The 20,453-nt window shown below is 32.5% G+C and overlaps 1 protein-coding gene across 2 annotated transcripts in view; it reads left to right on the forward strand.

The window, feature by feature from the left end:
• Mhcl (Myosin heavy chain-like) overlaps positions 1 to 20,453 on the forward strand; it is a 403,602-nt gene that overhangs the window by 262,856 nt on the left and 120,293 nt on the right. The window lies entirely within an intron of this gene.

Consider the following 20,453-nt stretch of genomic DNA (forward strand, 5'->3'; position numbering starts at 1 on the left):
CTTTTCGGTGGTCAGCTTTCTTTCATTTATGGCAGGTGTCCTATCCAGCAGAGCTTTCCAAGTTTTATAAACATTATTATTGATGGGTCTTCAAAAAGTTCGCTAGAGGTTTTTCATCGAATGACCAGAAATTCTGTCGTAGCATCATGGATAGAAAAAGAATAAATTTCAGAAAATATCTTTGTCACGTTATGAGGAGTGCCAAATATTTTAAAACGTCTGTATTATGAGTTGCAGCATTTTCACAGCTAATAAGACATATAATATTGCAGACGTTAAAGGTATTTTAATTGTTTTCTGAGGGTTGAACTATGTTTAGTGAATAATTCAATTCTGTTAGTTAATTGCAAGGAACATTACCTAATAAATCATTTAGCGAGACGTTGCGTGTGGGTGAAAACTGCATACGGTTTAAAGGCAGACGTGCTGTGACGTTCTCTGGAGACAATATTCTAATTATGCATCAGTGTTGTTAAGTTATTATCATATCTTGCCAGTAATTATGCAATAGCAATCAACTAAATAGAAGACAACAATTCTGCAGGTGGAGTTTTTATCATAGAATTTGCTATTGTCTCGACTATTTATAGGAATTGCAACCAGAGTTGTTTGTTTCATATTCTTGCATTACAGAGATATTCGCTACTTCATCCATTCGTTGCAGTGATTTCTTATCGGCTAGTTTATACTTAGATTTAAGTATGATAAATTTATTATCTATTCAGTATAGTTGTTAAATTAGAGTTCTTTTGGTACAAAATTAAATTGGTATTCATGTCACAAATTATTCCCGAACACTTTGGTACTGGGTTTGCTATGGATATAAATAATTGTTCAAATTATTACAATAATAATTGTGTATACTTAAATATTAATTATCAATTAAATATTTAATGTACATATTCACTACCAATACGGTAATGACTGGACTATGTATTTCCTTGTCATCTCAGTTAGCCCTTTACAACTATCTACTAATCTATATCACACAGAGAACCAAAAAAACATTTTTTTTGTTAATTTTATTTTTTTTAATAAACAGCTGATAGTAACCCGGTAGCAACAGATTTTTCAGATTTGACCTAATAAATTCCAACTTTTAACTCGCTCGAAAATGAAAGCTCAAGTAAAAAAAAGTTATACCACAAAATCGATTGCAAATGTGATGAAGATTCTCCAATTTACCACCAGTTTCCGGACGCCGTGTATATAGTACCTAATAATAAATTTATGTAGTTCTTTTGTAGAAATCACCGCACGGCGCTTTGCGAATTTTATATTCCACAAGACCAGGAGGCCTACTCTTTATCTTTCGGGTTAACAAACCAGTAAGTTCGTGGTTTAACCTTTCCTTGCCGGTGCTGTCAACTGAGTGAACATCGTCTCTAATTAATAAAATATCTCCCTAAATATATACTAAACACAGAGTTCAAATTTTAAATATTCCTCCGCAGTACATTTATGTATTGCATTAAGTAATTACAATATATAAATATTTACCGTGTGTATAGCACCGTAGGACGAGGAATTTTTGAAACCGTAAGGGAAGGGTTAATACGGGTTTGTGACTTGGCTAAACCTGCGGCAGGAAAATTTCAAAAGATACAGAGTAGGTCCCCTGAATTATCTTCTAAACTTGGTAGGAGTTTAGTCAAGGTTCCCACGCAAATGTCCATTTTTATTTGATATTTTGATGTCACCTTGATTTGAATTTTGTCTACCATTCCAGCATTCCCATTGTCACTTCCGATTCCTATTACAATTTACAGTCTTCTTACAAAACAATCACGAATAATTGTATGTATGTTTCTCCAAAAAGATAAGGGAGAAAAAAAATTGAAAAGGGGTGTTTATACAATCGCTTAGGACGGGTTTAAAGTTCTATAAAGGTTCTATTCAAGTTCAGTTATTATATCATCATTGGGCAGTTGTTTCACATAAATTAAATAATAACAAAACTTGAATGTAATTTCCACCGAACTTGAAAATTAACATTGATATTTGATGAATTGTTCGAATTATGTGAAATAAACCATTCTTAATGATAGTTCGAATGATTCATAATGCTCTGCCACACGTACACTTCGGAGCGGCGACAACACGCGCCACTAAGTGCCGCCGCGCCACTCCATGCCGCCGCACCACAGTGGTCCCAAATCCCAATCTAGCTAGACAAAAATATTTTTTCATGGCATTTGACGCAAAAGGGTCACAATATAATAAAACAAATACTTTAAAAAATATACATTTATTTTAGCCATTGTTACGGAATTTTTAAAACAAAATTAATTACTAATAAAATGCGTATAGTATAATGGTTCGGTTAAGTCATAACGAAGTACTTATTTAAAGTTATTAGTTAAAAATATTTTTTTAACATAATATAAGAACAAAACCGAATGACATTTTTTGTTAATGAACAACTGGCCGAGTCGCTATCATCACTCTTATTAAATGCTAATGTTCCAACAGTGGCTTTGTTAACAGACTTCTGTATTTTCTTCGCTGGAACAGAAGTTCACTATCGATTCAGAATATTTCGTTAGTATTTTGGCAGCATCCCGTTTTCCATGTGACCTCAAGCTGATTTGAGTAGCATGAGATAGTTCTTGTGGACTTCGAAAGTTCAGAAGACATTTATTTTTTTCAGCAAAAAACGCAAAACTTTTTGACGAGCATAAACCATTTTTTTTCTGGTCTACCACGTAGTCCTTCATCGCGCATCACTACAGGAAGAATAAAAACTGTGTTAAGCCATTTTGCGTGTTTAAACATCAGTTTTAAAGTACTTCTTCCGACTTCAAACCATTTTCTATGAAATATTAATAGAAACGAAGCGATTTTTTCTTAATGAAACTATCCTCGAGACTTTTAAAACTGTTTTTCTTCAAAAAATATTTTATATGTTCATAAACACACTGCCTTATTGCAACACAATTCAACTTTGAGGTGCCCTTTACTTCTAGAATCCCCAAAATATCCAAACGATAGACTGTAGGTACAGGCTCTGTAAATGACAAAAGAGCAAGTTTGAGCAAATAATTTTTATAAGATATTATACATAAAGAATTGTTTTATATGTAACTAGTTTCGTTTGGTGGTACAAATTGGTACACGATTTTGAAAGTTTAATTAAACTTTGGCAAATAATTGTAAATATTGATACTTTTTTCACGATTTTTAATTAATAATTAAAGTAATGTTGAATAGAAAAATTATAAAATAATTAAATTAATTTGAAAGAACATACTATAGACTTCAATTTCTGTCTTTGCGTAATTTCTCTCCGATTTCAAATAACAACACTAACGATCGAACAGCATGCGCACCCGAAAGCGACCGACCGCTAGGCGAACGATTGGCACATCCAAAGTGTCATATTGTTTACAATGTTGCCACGTATCGCGCGTATTGTTTTTAATTTTTTATCGATGTGAACATAATACTATGGATATTTTTCAATGTTATGAGAATATTTTTGTACATAAATAAAAACATCGTTAAAATCTTTTTGTCTAGCTAGTTTCCTCAAAGGGGACCATAGTGCGCACCACTCCATGCCGCCGCGCAGGGGAGTTTGGAGGGGTTTAATGTCTGCGCGGCCTTTTTCATACAAAACTTTAATTTGGATTTGAGGCTAAGTTATCCGAATAATATTAAAAACCGATTCTATAAATGATAATCTCCGATAATCTATAAATAGTATAAAATGAAGTCCTCATCCGCATCTGTCTGTTTGTGCACTTAGTTCTTCTAAACTACGCAACGAATTTTGATAGAATTTTAACTATGAATTAGAGAATTTCTTCCGGAAGGTTAACATATATAATACATGCATATTATACATATAATAAGTAAATAAATGTCGATGTTTTGTAATCAAGTCGTAAAAATATATTTTGGGGCGCTTTCATTTCTAAAGCTTAACGCTAAACCTTATGAGATATATACAGGGTTTTCCAATAAGAGGTGTTATTTTGACCCGCTATTTCGGTAGATGTTACTTTTGAAGCTGTCATTTTTTGACATTTGACAAGTAGAAACTACGCCATTAATAAAAATGGAACGATACACGCTTCAACAACGCATTGAAATTATTAAAATTCACTTGAGTGAATCAAATGCAAATCATCTCGACTGGTGAGGCCCATTTCCACCTCGGTGGCTTCGTCAACAAGCAAAATTGTCGCATCTGGGGCTCGGAAAACCCAAGAGTTATTGTTGAAAAGCCTTTCTATCCTCAACGTGTGACTGTTTGGTGCGGTTTGTGGTCCGGCGGATTCATTGGACCTTACTTTTTCGAAAATGAGGCTGGAGCAACAGTTACGGTGAATGGATTGCGCTATCGAGAGATGATTAATGATTTTTTATGGCCGGAATTGGATGGTATTGATCTGGACAACGTTTAATTTCAACGAGACGGCGCTACGTGCCACACAAGCAACGAAACCATTGATCCTTTACGATTGAATATCAAAATAACACATCTTATTGGAAAACCTTGTATATATCAACATAATGTTCTACGGAATTGTATATCCTGAAAAGATCCACTGAAAAGTCCACGATGGTATATGTCTATCTCCTAACGATAACCCCCAGCAATCCGGGTACAAGTCAGCTGGTAAATAATAATCAATTATTGTCATTATAATGTACTCGTATAAATTCGTGTGGCATTCGTTCACCTTAGCCCATCTGCTGTAGGAGCCGTTTTTACTTTCAGTAATGAAATGGTGCTCGGTGGGTTTTACAGTGATTGCTGCCAAAAATGATTTATGAAAAGTTACAATTAATATGAAGATAATGGGTGTAATTTTTTCACGTAATTAATTATACGTTGGTTTCAGCTGTTTACTGTGATTCGCCATAAATGGAAATGAAATAGTATGATTTATTATTGTGATGTGAAATTTAAGCCTTTCCATAGACATATGAATATTAGTAGACCTGCCCTAAGTGATTAAAAGCGTATTATCCCCACTCCCCATACCGGTTCCATTGGAGCCGGCTGTGCTCGCGTATGGCCTCAAGTGAAATTTGAAAACGTGACGTCATCATTCTTGTGCGAACTATGGTCGAGGCATCATCGGTTCATTTTACGAAATAACACGGCAAAATGTTGACCTAATGCTATGAAAACTTGTAAAAATAGATGTGAAAAAGAGAATAAACCCAATTGTCGTATTACATTCCATATATAAGCATTATTTTACTTTATTTTAAGCATATTCCCATCGTATAATATGAATCAGTTGTTACTATCACATCGAGAAACGTCTGGACGCGAAACACAAAGCTGGTTGGTTGCTGGGAAGTAAATTATGAACATTTATAAAAGTGTCTTAACTAAATACTTAAACGAAATATTAGACTCTGAAAATAGAACCGAATTTTTTTGCCGAATTTGGACTTCGCAAATTTGTTCATAACGTGGCGAGTAATTTGCGCTCCCATGTAAAAATGTCTATTCATTCAAAAGCAGATTTTACTTTTAAGAAGTAAATGGTGATATTATAATGCGAGATGCCTATTTACTGTCAGATTGATTTATTGACGAATCACAGTCAGCTTCACTCCCTTCGTTCTTCAACAGTTGATTTTACCCCTCGCCATTATCTTCTCGTCTATTAATTCCTATGTCTGTGACCATTCCCTATTTTTGTATTCCAGTGGTTATGCCACACTGAGACGACTAATTTATATGATTTTATTTAACCATTCCCTATTTTTGTTTTTCAGTGGTTGTGCCACATTGAGACGATTAATTTATATGATTTTATTTAACCATTCCCTATTTTTGTTCCATTCGTTCTTCAACAGTTGATTTTACCCCTCGCCATTATCTTCTCGTCTATTAATTCCTATGTCTGTGAGCCTATCGTATTTTTGATTTTGTGTTAGTTTATACAGGGTGTTAACGAACGTAATTGACTTACTTTAACCAGTGATTCCTGACATTATTTGGGGTAAAAATCTGAAAGAATTTTTGGAATCCGGTGCCTTTTTTGGTTTTTTTAAAAAGCAAGCAAAAAAAATTCTTCTTCATATCGTCATTGGTCACTCAGCCTAGTAACCGACCAACCCCTCACACCGATTCTAACTGCCTAATACCTACTGATTTTTCATAAAGTATCATGAACCTATATCTCACCCCATGTACCCGGGTATTCCTGCTAAGTCACCAAAAGTAGCTTGGTTAACCAATAAACGGTTCCCGGTGAGGCGGTACTTATACCCGCCTCCCAAATATACGAGTACCTGTTACTTTTGACTCACTTGTCTATTCGCAAAGATTAAACAAAATGATAACTTGTATTAACGTATTTACAGTCGTTCCGGCTGTGAAAGTGTTCAGATTTGTGGAATAAACTGTCACAAATGAAAAATTATTAAAAAATCTTATTAAGTTCGGTAGCCAAACACAATATTTCGAAAATAACTTTTTTAATAAAATATTTTTTTTAGATGCTGAAAGTTAGCTTTAAAATAAGAGTTCTAACCATGTGTCATTGATTTATTTATGGATATAAATATCAGAACTCGCCAATCAACAGAGCGACTCAACTGCTTAACAATTCTGCATTGACCATAGACATTTTTGACATCACTTGCAGACAGTTTAGCAACTCTTTTGACGCATGTCACAAAATCTTTTGACGCATGTCACAAAATAGTTTAACTGCCTCCGTGACCTTTTATACTAACATTTACCTCAAGTTTGTAATCTTCTCCTTTATATGTTGGTGCGTAACCATTTTATAGAGAACATGAATATGAGATGAGTTTTCGTAGGTTTAAATAATAAAATAAAAAATCCGTTCCAATGTACTGTAGAGGGGTCTTTGAACTATGATCTGTGTTAAACTTGCATGTTAGAAAGACAAAAGTTTAATAAGATAGATCAGAGGTTCCCAAACTTTTTTGCCCCGCAGACCACTTGCCAAATATTTTATTTTCCGTAGACCCCCTGCCTGCCGAATATTGAATTTTCCTAAAACTATTAACGTCCCATGTGATAATCATTGATTTTTTTCGTAAAAAGATTCCTTTCCCTTGCCTGCCCTACAACCGGGTGGCGATATAGTTCCTCTGTTTTTGCATTGTGCAGACAGGGGCGCCCTTGTGAGGTATTACACCAAATGAAAATGGAGCAGGATAAGCAACGGTAATTTCTCTCTGTAGCTGGCCCTACAGAACTGCCCCTTAAGTTCTTTGTTGGCGCTTATTCCGATCAGCTCTTCTTGTCATATGATATCCGATTCTTCAACATTCCATTTCCACAGTCAAAATGTCCTCAAACTTAGTTATGAAATCTGTGTGAAGTACATCTAAATGTTGAACGTCATTATTACCCTGGACGTTTTTCAAAATTTTATTAGGTGTATTATGTCATTTACGGAACTCCTAAATATTGAGTTGAGGTAAATGGGGGTCCGCTCGTATGTACCCCCATTTGTATCTCGTGGACCCCCAAATTTTTTTCTCGCTGACATAGACCCCCTGCAAGCCGATATCGACCCCTGGGGGTCCATATAGACCACTTTGGGAACCTCTGAGATAGATATTAAGTTTTCTCTCTTCACACTACACATATTGAGATTAAACAAAATTGTAAGCAGAAATCAACCCAATTTAAACCGTAATTCAAATATCTATAAAAATGTCATAATTTTTACTTTTCTGATATTCGACTTTTTCAAATTTTCTTTTTTGCTGCTTCGTCCGTATTGAGATGTCAAAAAGCTCCCTTCGTCTCTTCTTAGCCAATCAAAGTATCGTTGTACCAATGGCGCCCACTCGGAGAAAAATGAGTATTGCTAGTTTATTAAAAATATTTTGAAATTGTTGGTAATAATTAATTAATAAGAAAAATAGTAGTAATGCAAAATCATGTGTTTTTGGTTTGAAAATTTGGTCGCCTAGAAATGTTTCAGATGCTTTAATTAAATACTGCGAGTAGAATACATCTTTGCCTTTGAAATAATCGAGTATTTTTTAGATGAGTCTTTTTATAAGCCCAGAAAAAAAATGTATAAGGCCTATGAAAAGTGCCTTAAAGTTCAAAATCTCCTACTTACGAACCCATTTTCGGTTATGATTTTATTGTATAATGTGGCAAATTAAATTATTTATAAAATGATCGAAAAAAAAAATATATTTATGCCTGAACATCCACAAAATAAAATAAAAGGCACTTTTTGGCCATGTTTTTTTCTTGCATAAATCAAAACAGGCGGATGGTGTTAAGCGGGAATTTAAACCTTATCGCCATCTACGTAAGGGTTATTATTGATAGCGGCTCAATTTAAAATATTACACGACGTAGTGCATCGCCTTAATAAGAATCTCTTCAAATCATTGCTAATCCGGCTAAAAACGATATTGCAGGTCCTTAACGAATGAATGAATAGGTTTCCTGCAAATACTTATCCTTATATGCAAGGCAAATTCGTGTACATGAACACGTGTTCCGATATGCTAGGAATTTACTAAATGTTTATCAGGAAACGAACTGCAATTCCGTTTAAAGTGGTCTAAAACAAATTTATATCTTTTATTGTAGATTTACCAATAATTTGTAATTTTTCTAGTATTATATATTTCCATCTTGCATGGTGGAGTATCTAGTCTCCACTTTATTTCGCTTTTGACATTGTTTTTATTTTAGAGGTTGTGTTTTATTTTGTTTTCTATTTTGGTTTTTGATTTGATTTTGTTATGCTTATTTAGATGTTCTTTGTAATAAATATAAAAAATAACAGCCCAGCCGGACGTCAAATTAGAAATAAATAAATACATTTGAAGAGATTCTTTAACTCACTGACGACAACATAGATTATGTTTTTTTAAAATTTAAATTAGGTACCAACAGACTTCAATTCCGACCAAGTCCAAGTGCAAGTCCAATCCAAGTCAGAACCGCAATCAAAAACCAAAGCTTTGCATATTACAATCTTTCTTAGCAATTAATCCCACTCGAGCGCCCGAGAGATTCGGAATTAGCATAGAAACCTGGCTATCCATACGGTGTACGCAGTCATCATAATAGAATACTCACTCCTCTGTGATTACTGATTATTATAATTGTTTACTGAGCCGGGTCGGGTCAGTGAACCCAGCTCGGATTGGATTTGGTAGGAACTTGTAGGTAGAACTACCTATACCCGCACTCTCGCATGTAGATGGAATTGGCTGAAGAAAGTTTTAAGCGCCGCTATATGTAATCAAATCTTTCAATTAAAATAGACAATGTTTAATCAATGGTCTCTGACGACCTTTTGCAATGATTGTTTATGGCAAATCCGTGGAAGAATGGTAAGATGTTTCTCTTCGAGCCCAGTGGTAGCAAGTTTAATATGTTGAGAGATCAAATTAAGATTCACACGAGTTTCTTTGTAAAACATATTTGTAATTTATTTCTCACAGGCAGCATGCCAACTTACTGATAAAATATTAGTCATTCAGAATATATCGAGAACACAACAAGTCTTGTTCTTTTCCTAATAGATATGACGGAATGCTACAGTATAATTTTAATACTATACTTATCAAACAACTTATCAAAATGTTAATACTCATTCTAATTTGACTGTCCTAAAACGGGAATCCTCCTAGTTGGGCAGTCAAAACACTTAAATAATGTATAATCTTTTACTAAATAAAAAAAAAAATAATTATGCCAGTATCAATATCAGTTTTTTTTTATAAACACGGTGTTTCTCCGTCCTCAAAAAACATTTGTTAGGAATGCTTTCAATTCATTCTTTATAGGCCTACAGTCCCATTTTTAACAGGCAAACAAAACATTACAGTAATTTGGGAAACTTTACTGGGGTAATAACCATTAATAATTTCTAACATTTTACTCAAAAATCAATTAAGAAATCAGTAATTGAAATTAAAATACTTACCTAGAAATAATATAAATGTATCGTCTGTAAGTGGGCTACCCACAGTTTGATAATGCCTTCAGAGGGCGAAACAGCTGTCAGGCTTAATAATAATTACACAGCAGAACTTGTTTATAAAAAAACTGTTTTTATAATCCCAATAACAAATATTATTGAATACTACATACTATATCACACAGAGAACCTAAAAAACATTTTTTCTAACAGATAATTTCAATATATATTTTTTTCTATTTTTTCGGCCTCAGAGGTTTTAAAAAAATATATGGATCCATGTTTTCAGAAACTAAACAAATAATACCTCATCCCATACACACAAGCAATTGCTTATTATGGGAGAACATTGAAAAATAATAAATATTATTTTTATAAGCAATAATTATTAGCCTGAAACACTCATCCACATTGAAAAATCTCCTGATAAAAGATACATGACGCCAACGGGACTTGAACCCGTGTCCTTTCGATTACACGGGTTCAAGTCCCGTTGGCGTCATGTATCTTTTATCAGGAGATATTCCAATGTGGATGAGTGTTTCAGGCTAATAATTATTGCTTATAAAAATAATTGTTACCCTTTGTGCTATGCATAAAAAATCTTGTCTTAAACATTAGTTTACCAAAAAAAAAAAATAATAATAAATATTAATCATATCATAATATCTTTTATCTTCTTACTAGTGAAATATATATGTATATCACACATTGTAAATTTTTTTATTTAATAAATATAATTTAAAAAAAAATAATAATAAATAAAAATAAAAATGTGTACGTTTCGAAACAATTCAAAAGACATTAAATATCTGATATTAACTCTCAAGCCACCGGATTTTTTTTTTAATTTGGCCTCAAAAAAATCCAACTTCGCACTTGATTTACTCGAAAACGAAAGCTCAAACCAAAAAAGTTATAGCACAAGATCGACTCCAAATTTGATGTAGATTCACCAGTTTCCCACTTATAATACGAGTTTCCGAACACCGTGTAAATCTAACCCATGTCTCCATTACACCACCGCATCCACGACCTCCAGATCAAAGCCTCCTTCTATAATTATATTTTCATCGTCCATAAATCGTGATGTCATTAACTCTATTATCATACGCGGTGTGGGCTTATTAATCGTCCGCGCATTATAGACGCGAGAAAACCATTTATCCGCACAAATGAATTCTATTTTTCTTACGGCGTTTACCTGCTGACTTAGACGCACGTGGGCTGGATGATGGACGTCTCTATATCCGTATTACAAAATAAAAGTACTGCTTCAGATGCAGAGATGTGCAAAATGGGTACCCAAAACCATTTGAAATGCAAAATGGAAATGGGTCAAAACTTTTCCATTTGAAAATGCAAAATGCAAAATGGTTTTTAGAAAAGCATTTCAAATACAAAATGCAAAATACCTATTTTCAAAATGCATTGAAAATGCAAAATGGTTTCTCAGGTCAAACAATTAAAATAATTATAGAATTTTTAAACAATTTTGTCATTTAATAATGGACATGAATGTAGAACAAACATATTAATTACATGATGGTAAATCCAAAAACACCACGACTACAGATTATGAAATCACAACAAATTTGCGCGGGACTAATGTTGCCAACGTAAAAACATAGAAACTGCTATCTAACATTTAATATTACAGCGTCATGGCCCCATGTTCAGTATTTGAATCAGTATTTTTTGTAATGGTATCACTCAATTGCCAGGGCTCCTACCAGGGAGCAACTTGACAAATGTAAATTATCTCTCATAGCGAGGTTGAGGACCGACTGATATTTGGGGCTTATGAAAAAAAGATGAGTTCAGATAGTAGGAAGAATGTTGCAAAAAATCATTTAAAATGGAAAATGCATTGAGAAAAGCATTTAAAATGCAAAATGCAAAATGGTTTTTAGAAAAGCATTTAAAATGTAAAATGCAAAATGGTTTTTAGAAAAGCATTTAAAATGCAAAATGGAAAATACCCATTTTGCATTTTGCATTTCCATTTGAAATAGATTTATTTGAAATAAAGCACATCTCTGTTCAGATGACGCGGCGTTAAAATCAATCAATATGTCGCTAAAAATAAATCTTAAAGCATACAAAAGCACAGAAAATGAGCTTTTTGTGAATTGGCCGTGAAAATTAACGCGAAATTTTTTCACAGCTCCACAACTTTTAATGATGACTAAATACTGCGCGTTGAAAATGGTTGCATAAATATGTAAATGCCAATAAGTACATACATATAATGAAACCGATTGTAAACTTTCTACTACTTGTTTTATTTATTTTTTCCGAATGAAACGGTTTTACATACGGTTGTACCTAAAATCGTTTGTACCTAAAATCGTTTGTTATCCACCTCTACCACTAAAATATAAATACCATTACTTTAAGTAGAAATTTACTAGTCGGAAGATAGACGTCATTGTCTGAAACCGGTCCGCTCAGAAAAGATAAAAAAAGCGGAAGAAAATTTAAAAAAAAATTTTAATCATACTTATTACGATGGAATTCCACAAAGCTGATAAAAATAATAAATTCCAGGAGGAAAAAAAGTGTGTACATTTATTGACCCATGAGATCATCGTTCGGGGTAGGTTTCTATTGAATAATAATAATAATAATTAATATTATGCTTATATAATGCACTTGCATAGTGTGGATTGACTATATGATCATTTGTGGAAAAGTGTGTGGAAGGGTTTAGTTTTTCCTGTTGGGAAGATTTAACCCGGACATAAAGTCTTTTAGAAAATATCTTTATTTAAGAAAGTTTGCAAATTACAACTAAAAATGCATATTATGATGTATATTGTACATTGATTTGTAACTTTTTTTAAGGTTATAAAATTAACGGAAAAATACAAAAATAATACGATGAAGGTAAAAATAACATAAAAGTACAGTTAGTTGAGGTTTCTCAAATATCGCCTCACTAGGCTAGCCTGTGTTTTAGGCAGAATTTTTCAAGTTACTCCCTAATACCTTTGAACATTTCTTTACTTGTATTAAGATGTATTCGCTTAATAATGTGGTTATTATAATAACTGCGAATTTGTTGAATGCACCAGTAAAGGCCCTATTCTTATTTTTGATCCAAGTTATTACATTGTATTTGAAATTTTTTGTGAATCACATTGTTTTATACTGTGATTATAGATTTTCTATTAATGATGTAAGGAAGCAATTAAAAAATATATATTTCTGACCATTGCCGGTTTCAGCCTATCACGGACATCTCCAGACTGGTATAATTTTTCCTTTAACTGTGTTATTTACGAGTATACACAACGTTTTCATCCCCACCAAATATATCATTGCAAGGAAAAATTTTACCAATTTTATTTTAATTTTATTACGGACATCTTTAAAATAATTTATTTTTATTTTAAAGACGGACGTGATACGCGAATCCGTTAACGACAGTAATACAAAAAGTGTAAAAAAAGTTTAAAATTGTTTGGACCTCCACCAATTGTAAACTGAAATTAAAATTTCTTAAATATACAGGTTTTCCAATAAGAGGTGTTATTTTGAATAGCCCGCTATTTCGGTAGATGTTACTTTTGAAGCTGTCATTTTTTGACATTTGACAAGTAAAAACTACGCCAATAATAAAAGTGGAATGATACACGCTTCAACAACACATTGAAATTATTAAAATTCACTTGAGTGAATCAAATGCAAATCATCTTGAGTGATGATGAGGCCCATTTCCACCTCGGTGGCTTCGTCAACAAGCAAAATTGTCGCATCTGAGTTATTGTTGAAAAGCCTCTATATCCTCAACGTGTGACTGTTTGGTGCGGTTTATGGTCCGGCGGAGTCATTGGACTTTTTCGAAAATGAGGCTGGAGCAACAGTTACGGTGAATGGATTGCGCTATCGAGAGATGATTAATGATTTTTCATGGTCGGAATTGGATGGTATTGATCTGGACAACGTTTACTTTCAACAAGACGGCGCTACGTGCCACACAAGCAACGAAACCATTGATCTTTTACGATTGAATATCAAAATAACACCTCTTATTGGAAAACCCTGTATTATTTCTGAAATATAATTGGCTTTGAAGTTAACAGTAGTTTATGCAAATTTATATTTTTATCATATGTTAATGGTCCAACCCGGAGTTGAAATTTTTAATAATATTTTATTATTTGTTGCCGTCAATATACCCCACATGATTAAGAGATAAATGATAGGCCATACGTTAATTCGAATGAGTGGGCGAAGTGATGTATATCTTAATACGAATTGTATATTATACTTATTGTGAAAAATCTGTTCTTCAATGACGCAAAGGGAATCTTACCATTCATAAGGTGTGTGTGTCTGTGTGTCTGTGCAGTGCTAAGAGGAACGACTGAGCAGCCCTTTTTTGAGGCCAAAATACACCACCAAACTGATAATTTATATGTTTTAATCAAAAGTTATAGCAAATATCCTATAAGGATATGAGCTATTATATTTTTTTTAAACAAGAAAATATAAGTTACTAACAATTCAATTTATCGAAAATTATTATTTTTGGGGCAATTATTTATGAGGTAATGGTAATTATTTTACTCTATTTACATATTATTATTTTATTTAAAATCCTAAATAATGGTCTGGACTCACCAGAACTTACCAATTTAATAAATTTTCATATTCCGTCTATATCAACCCGACAATCTGATTTATTTTATCTACCCTCTTGTAGAACAAACATTCGAAAAAATTCCCCGATTCCTCGTATATGTGCACGATATAATAAAAAAATTTACAGCATTATGGAATTTAATGAAAAGTCTAAATCATTAATAAATAACCTTCAAGAAGAAATCGACCAGTTAATACCAATCCAAACTACTAAAATAAGAGGAACAAATAAATGGTATAACATAAAACTACAATCAATACAATATGAAAGAGATAGACTGTACAAAATTGCAAAAATCTCAAGAAACTCACAAGACTGGAAAGCATTCAAAAATGCAAGAAATAAATACTCAAAACAACTGAAAGTTTGTAAGAACGATTACTTCAAAAATAAAATTATCTGTGAAAAAGGAGACACTAAAAAAATGTGGAAAACCATAAAAGGATTAATGCAAACTGAAGATAAAGGGATGAAACATGACATTGAATTTCCACATCAGATACAGGGTAGCATACAGAACTGCTTCAACAAATATTTTGTAAACAGCATAACGGAATTACATCAGAGTATACCAATACTGAAGGAAGACAACAGCGTGAGAAATGTTCCCCTAAACCGAGAAAAACTTGTGTTTAAAGAGATTGATGAAACATATCTTTTACAGATTCTAAACAGCACCAAATCAAAAGAGAGTCCAGATGGAATAAGTTTTACGGTTTTAAGGGATGCAATGCCAGTGATAGGACCTCATCTACTGAACATAATAAATGAATCGTTAAGAAGTGGAAAATTTCCAAACACATGGAAAACATCTATTGTGATCCCGATTCCGAAAGTTGTTAATACCAGAAAATGTGAAGAATTTAGACCTATAAATATGTTACCAAAATACGAACAGGTACTAGAAATTGTAATAAAGAAACAACTCGTTGAGTATTTGGAAAAACATCATATATTATGTGACGAACAATCAGGATTCCGTAATAATAACTCTTGTGAAGCTGCATTAAACATTGTGATTGATACATGGAAGAAAGAAACAGATAATAAAAAAATCACCATTGCAGCATTCTTAGATTTTAAAAGAGCATTTGAAACGATAGAAAGGAAAAAACTTTTGGAAAAATTAGAAGATATAGGTCTTTCTGAAGTAGCTCTAAATCTTTTCAAAGAATATCTCCATGAAAGAAAACAGGTAACAAAAGTGGAAAGCTCAGAATCAGAACCGATAGAAAACAACCTCGGTGTTCCACAAGGGTCGGTATTAGGTCCAATTCTATTCATTATTTACATTAATGATATAATTAAAACCATAAAACATTGCAAAATTAGATTATTTGCAGACGATACATTAATCTATATTTCATGTGAACAGTACATAGATGCAATCAATAAATTAAATGAAGACCTACAAAATATAGCGAAATGGCTGAAATTTAACAAATTAAAACTGAATGTCAACAAAACAAAATATATGGAAATAGGCAACAAAACGCATAACACAGAGTTAAAATTGACAATTAATGACGAAAAAATTGAAAAAGTAAATGAAATTAAGTACCTAGGTGTGATACTAGATTCAAAACTAACTTTCGCAGCAAATTTTGAATATGTGCTAAAGAAGGTATCTAAAAAAGTCAATTTTCTTAGAAGATTAAGAAATAAACTAAATGGAAACACTACAGAGCTGATTTATAAAACTATAGTTGCTCCACATTTAGATTATTGCTCTACTATGTTGTATTTGGCCAATGAAGGAAACTTGAACAAGCTAGATGTTATACAGAATAGAGCTATGAGATGTATACTAGGAAAAGGAAAATACGCAAGCATAGATCAAATGAGAGAACAGCTAAATTGGATTTCTATAAAAAAGAGACTATTATTTAATGTGTTAATTTTTGTACATAAAATCATGAACAACCAAATGCCAAAATATTTTAAGGATGAAATTGTTTTTAATAGAGATGTTCATAATTACGAAACCAGAAATGTAAATAGGATTAGATTGCCACATATGAAAAAAACAAAATCACAGAACTGCCTAATGTACAAAGGACTAAAAATGTATGATGAAATGCCTGAAAGTCTGAAGAATGAAGGAAGAATGAATGTATTTAAAAAGAAATGTTATATTTATTGTAAAAATATGTAAAATTACAAAATGAAATATGATCTTGTTTATATTAGTTTATATTCAAATGTATAAACTAACTCAATAAATAATAAAAAAAAAAAAAAAAATTGACATTTTTGGTAATAACCTAAAGAAATATCGATATGAAGTAATGCGTACGATCGATTATTAATATGAGAGTATGGAATGTATCGGCAGCATCTCCTATCCTCTTCCTATTTTCCTCTTCCTCTCCCCTTCCTTTAACACCAAATTAATTTTAAGAAACTAAAACTTCATTTTTAATGCACTTTAACATAAGAAACTTCTGTGGCTTGACTTCAATTAACTTGTATATTTGTATCTATCACTGCATATTATATAAAAGCTGTTTGTTTCTTTCAAAATAAATAAATATTATGAAGAAATATAAAAAAATATGAAAAACGTGTCGTTTCTTTTGATTACATACTGGTGTGTACAATGTTATTTTTTTTTAAATTAAAATAACGCCAAAATGAGAATTTGAAAATTTTAATTTTATTATAGTGATTATTTAAACATTTTACATACAAAATATGATATTAAATATATGTATAGTAAGTTGTATTTCTTTGTCCTCCTCACTAGGGTGGGGGGTAACCTGTGCTGAGGCGGACTAAACTTATTCATTTCTGTTTCATTAGTTTTCTATGTCATTTTTAATTTTTTTTTTAATCTCTTTCAGCCAGATTTTATTCTTGATTTGTAATATTTTTTATGCCATTGTGATTTGACCTTGTTTGATGAATACGCGGTATTGTAGAGGATTCAGTATTTTTGAATAGTATATTTTAGCATATATTTGTTGTAAATTTGGTACATCAAAACTATTGAAAATTTCAATCGAAGGCGTTCTTATGGGAACTTTCAGTATGGTCTTTATGATTTCTTTTTGAATTGTGTTCAGGTTATGTACTCGTATATACATAAATACAGCAGATCACTATCCTATAATTATTATTAAAGATAAAATAATGTAATTAATATGTACCTAATACAAAATAGGAAGCTGAATAAGAAATTACAATCCAGCGTTAAAACTTTTCATTTGACAAATCCTTCAAATCTTTAGAAGTTGGTGCATGCCACCGCTGGTGACCGGATAACTCAACACACATTTAAAAAGTCATGAAAAGTGATAAAACCAAAACTAGGTTAAATAGGTTAGGTAAGTTATGTTTTTTCATCGTTTTTAATCACTTTTTAAAGGTGTATTGAATTGTCATTGTGTCGAGTTATCTTGGAGCCTCCGCCGCACAGTGGGCTGAAAATCGCCTTTCATAGACATAGAGACTTGAATTTTCAAGGGTATTTTTTGGCTAGAAATGGATTCTGCTGATCATTACTATGCTATAAAATTTCGTATGAAGCAATTGCGTGTACAAATGAAGGAGTTATCATTTTTTTAAGAAAAGTTTGTATGGCACTGACATTAAAAATGAGGTTATCTCTGGAATCATAAGGTTGGCCATTATATCCTTAGACACAGATATACTACTATTTATTTGTATTTTTTGACATATTTCGTATTGTGGCGCCACTTGCGATTTTTTTTTTTTAAATCCTCAAAGTTGAAAAAAACACTTTTTAATGTTAATGATTCATTTTAATGCTTAAATGATTTACATATGAGTAGGCTTGCAGTGTTATATATAAAATATTGTAAACTAGACAAAGCATACTCATATGTAAAGCATTTAAGCATTAAAATGAATCATCAACATAAAAAAAGTTTTTTTTTCAACTTTGCATTTCAATACAATTTTTTCTTAAAAAATAATAACTCCTTCATTTGTACACGCAATTGCTTCATACGAAATTTTATAGCATAGTAATGATCAACAGAATCCATTTCTAGCCAAAAAAATACCATTGAAAATTCAAGTCTCTATGTCTATGAAAGGCGATTTTCAGCCCATCGTGCGCCGCTAGGTTCCTACTTAAATATCTAGTATTGCAGCTTCCTTCAGATTGGGAGGCAATTTATTCTTTTTTTAGCCAATGACAGCCAGTAAACTGATCGCAGAAGGGTTGCTACTAGTTCGGTATAGGTGAATTGATCTCTCGCATCTAAAGATTACCTCAAAAGCTGATAATTCGTTTTTCCAGTAATAATTTGATCTGCCATCATAACCGTTAAACTTTTAACCACATAGGCCTATCACAAGAAGATTACCGTGCAGACCACCCTGGACCGAATTCCAGTATTTAAATCGCTCCTGCTGTTGGAGAATGCCTTCGGCGTGCTGCGGTCAGTTAGTAGCATCAATGCATCTACGGTCTAATTTGAAATAAGCTGGGAAATAGCAACAAACCGCCGCAAGACGTTTTAACAAGATTTCCGTAAGATGATCTAGCATTTATCACAGGCCGGATTCAGATTAAAGGGTTACAGCCTTACTAAAAAACGTGGTGTAAATATTACGCGGCGCGTAAAGTCAGGTCAGTAAAAAACTTGACTTATTACCATGTCGTTTGTTTCGTTAAAATGGCCTTAAGGCGAAGCTTAATGCCAAATCACTATTTTGATTAATCTTTATAACGAATTGGTGAACATCATGAATACCAAAAAATATGCTTTAGATAAATTGAAAGTTTTCCTATCGCTTCGCTTGAGTAGAATACAAATACAAAATTAAATTACTCAATAAAAAATATAAATGCAAACTACTAAATTTTTAACTAATTTTTTCAATCGAAATTTATGAAAGCATAAAGGAAAAAACTTTTAAAAATACAGTATTATAGCTAAGATTATCTGTGACAGTTTCACTTGATTAACTTTTTTGCTTTCTTATAAAATTATTTACAAAATAAATAAAAACCAGTGTTTTGCTTGAAATCGAACGTTTCTAGACTCCTTTTGTCAAGCGATTTAATGCCTATTACCTACGATATAAGGTATACCAAGAATATACACATTTTTGGCTTGTAGCTTCCTCTTAAATAAGGCTCGAGGCCGGCTTTACCACACCAACGTTGAACGGGCGCGTAAGAATCTAATTAGTATGACGGATAATGTATAGAAGACCGTCTCACGTCTTCCAGCACTGAAAATATACATTGCATTTTTTATGAAATATTGTCAAAAGTAGGAGTCAAAAACACATTTGACATATCGCGGGATAATTACTACAACTTCGGAGTTACCTAGCGAATCCACCCTTTTTGATTTACGCACAAAAAACATAGTAACTTTATTTCCTCGCCCATGTATGGCCACCATCACATAATATGTATCTGTGGTGGTGACCGGATAAATCATCAAAATGATAATTCATCACATTTTTAAAAAGTTATATAAAGTCAGGGAAAGTGATGAAACAAAAACTTTATGAACTGGGTTAAGTAGGTTAGGTTAGGTTTAAATTTTTTTTTCATCGTTTTTAATGACTTTATATCACTTTTTAAAGGTGTGTTGAATAGTCACTGTGTTGAGTTATCATGGAACCATCTGTGGTATACACGGGCGAGGAAAAAAGGCATGGTGTAACTAGATGTCGCTGATTTCGGAGATACCTAGTTGTAGTAATGACTCGATTTTAAAATGTTTTTTTTTAGAACAATTTATAAAATTGTATCCGATAATGCTTGGAATAAACTCACGTACTAATTTCATATCTATCCCCGTATGGAAACTGTATCGGGGGTCGGGACCCATATGAAAAATCTTTCATTTGGACGATCATTATTTTCATACTTAACAATTGATGAAGATAGTTGCCGTTAGAGAAAT

Source organism: Hesperophylax consimilis, chromosome 22, assembly GCF_061612785.1.
Source record: "Hesperophylax consimilis isolate HC1 chromosome 22, BYU_Hcon_1.0, whole genome shotgun sequence".
Lineage (NCBI taxonomy): Eukaryota > Metazoa > Arthropoda > Insecta > Trichoptera > Limnephilidae > Hesperophylax > Hesperophylax consimilis.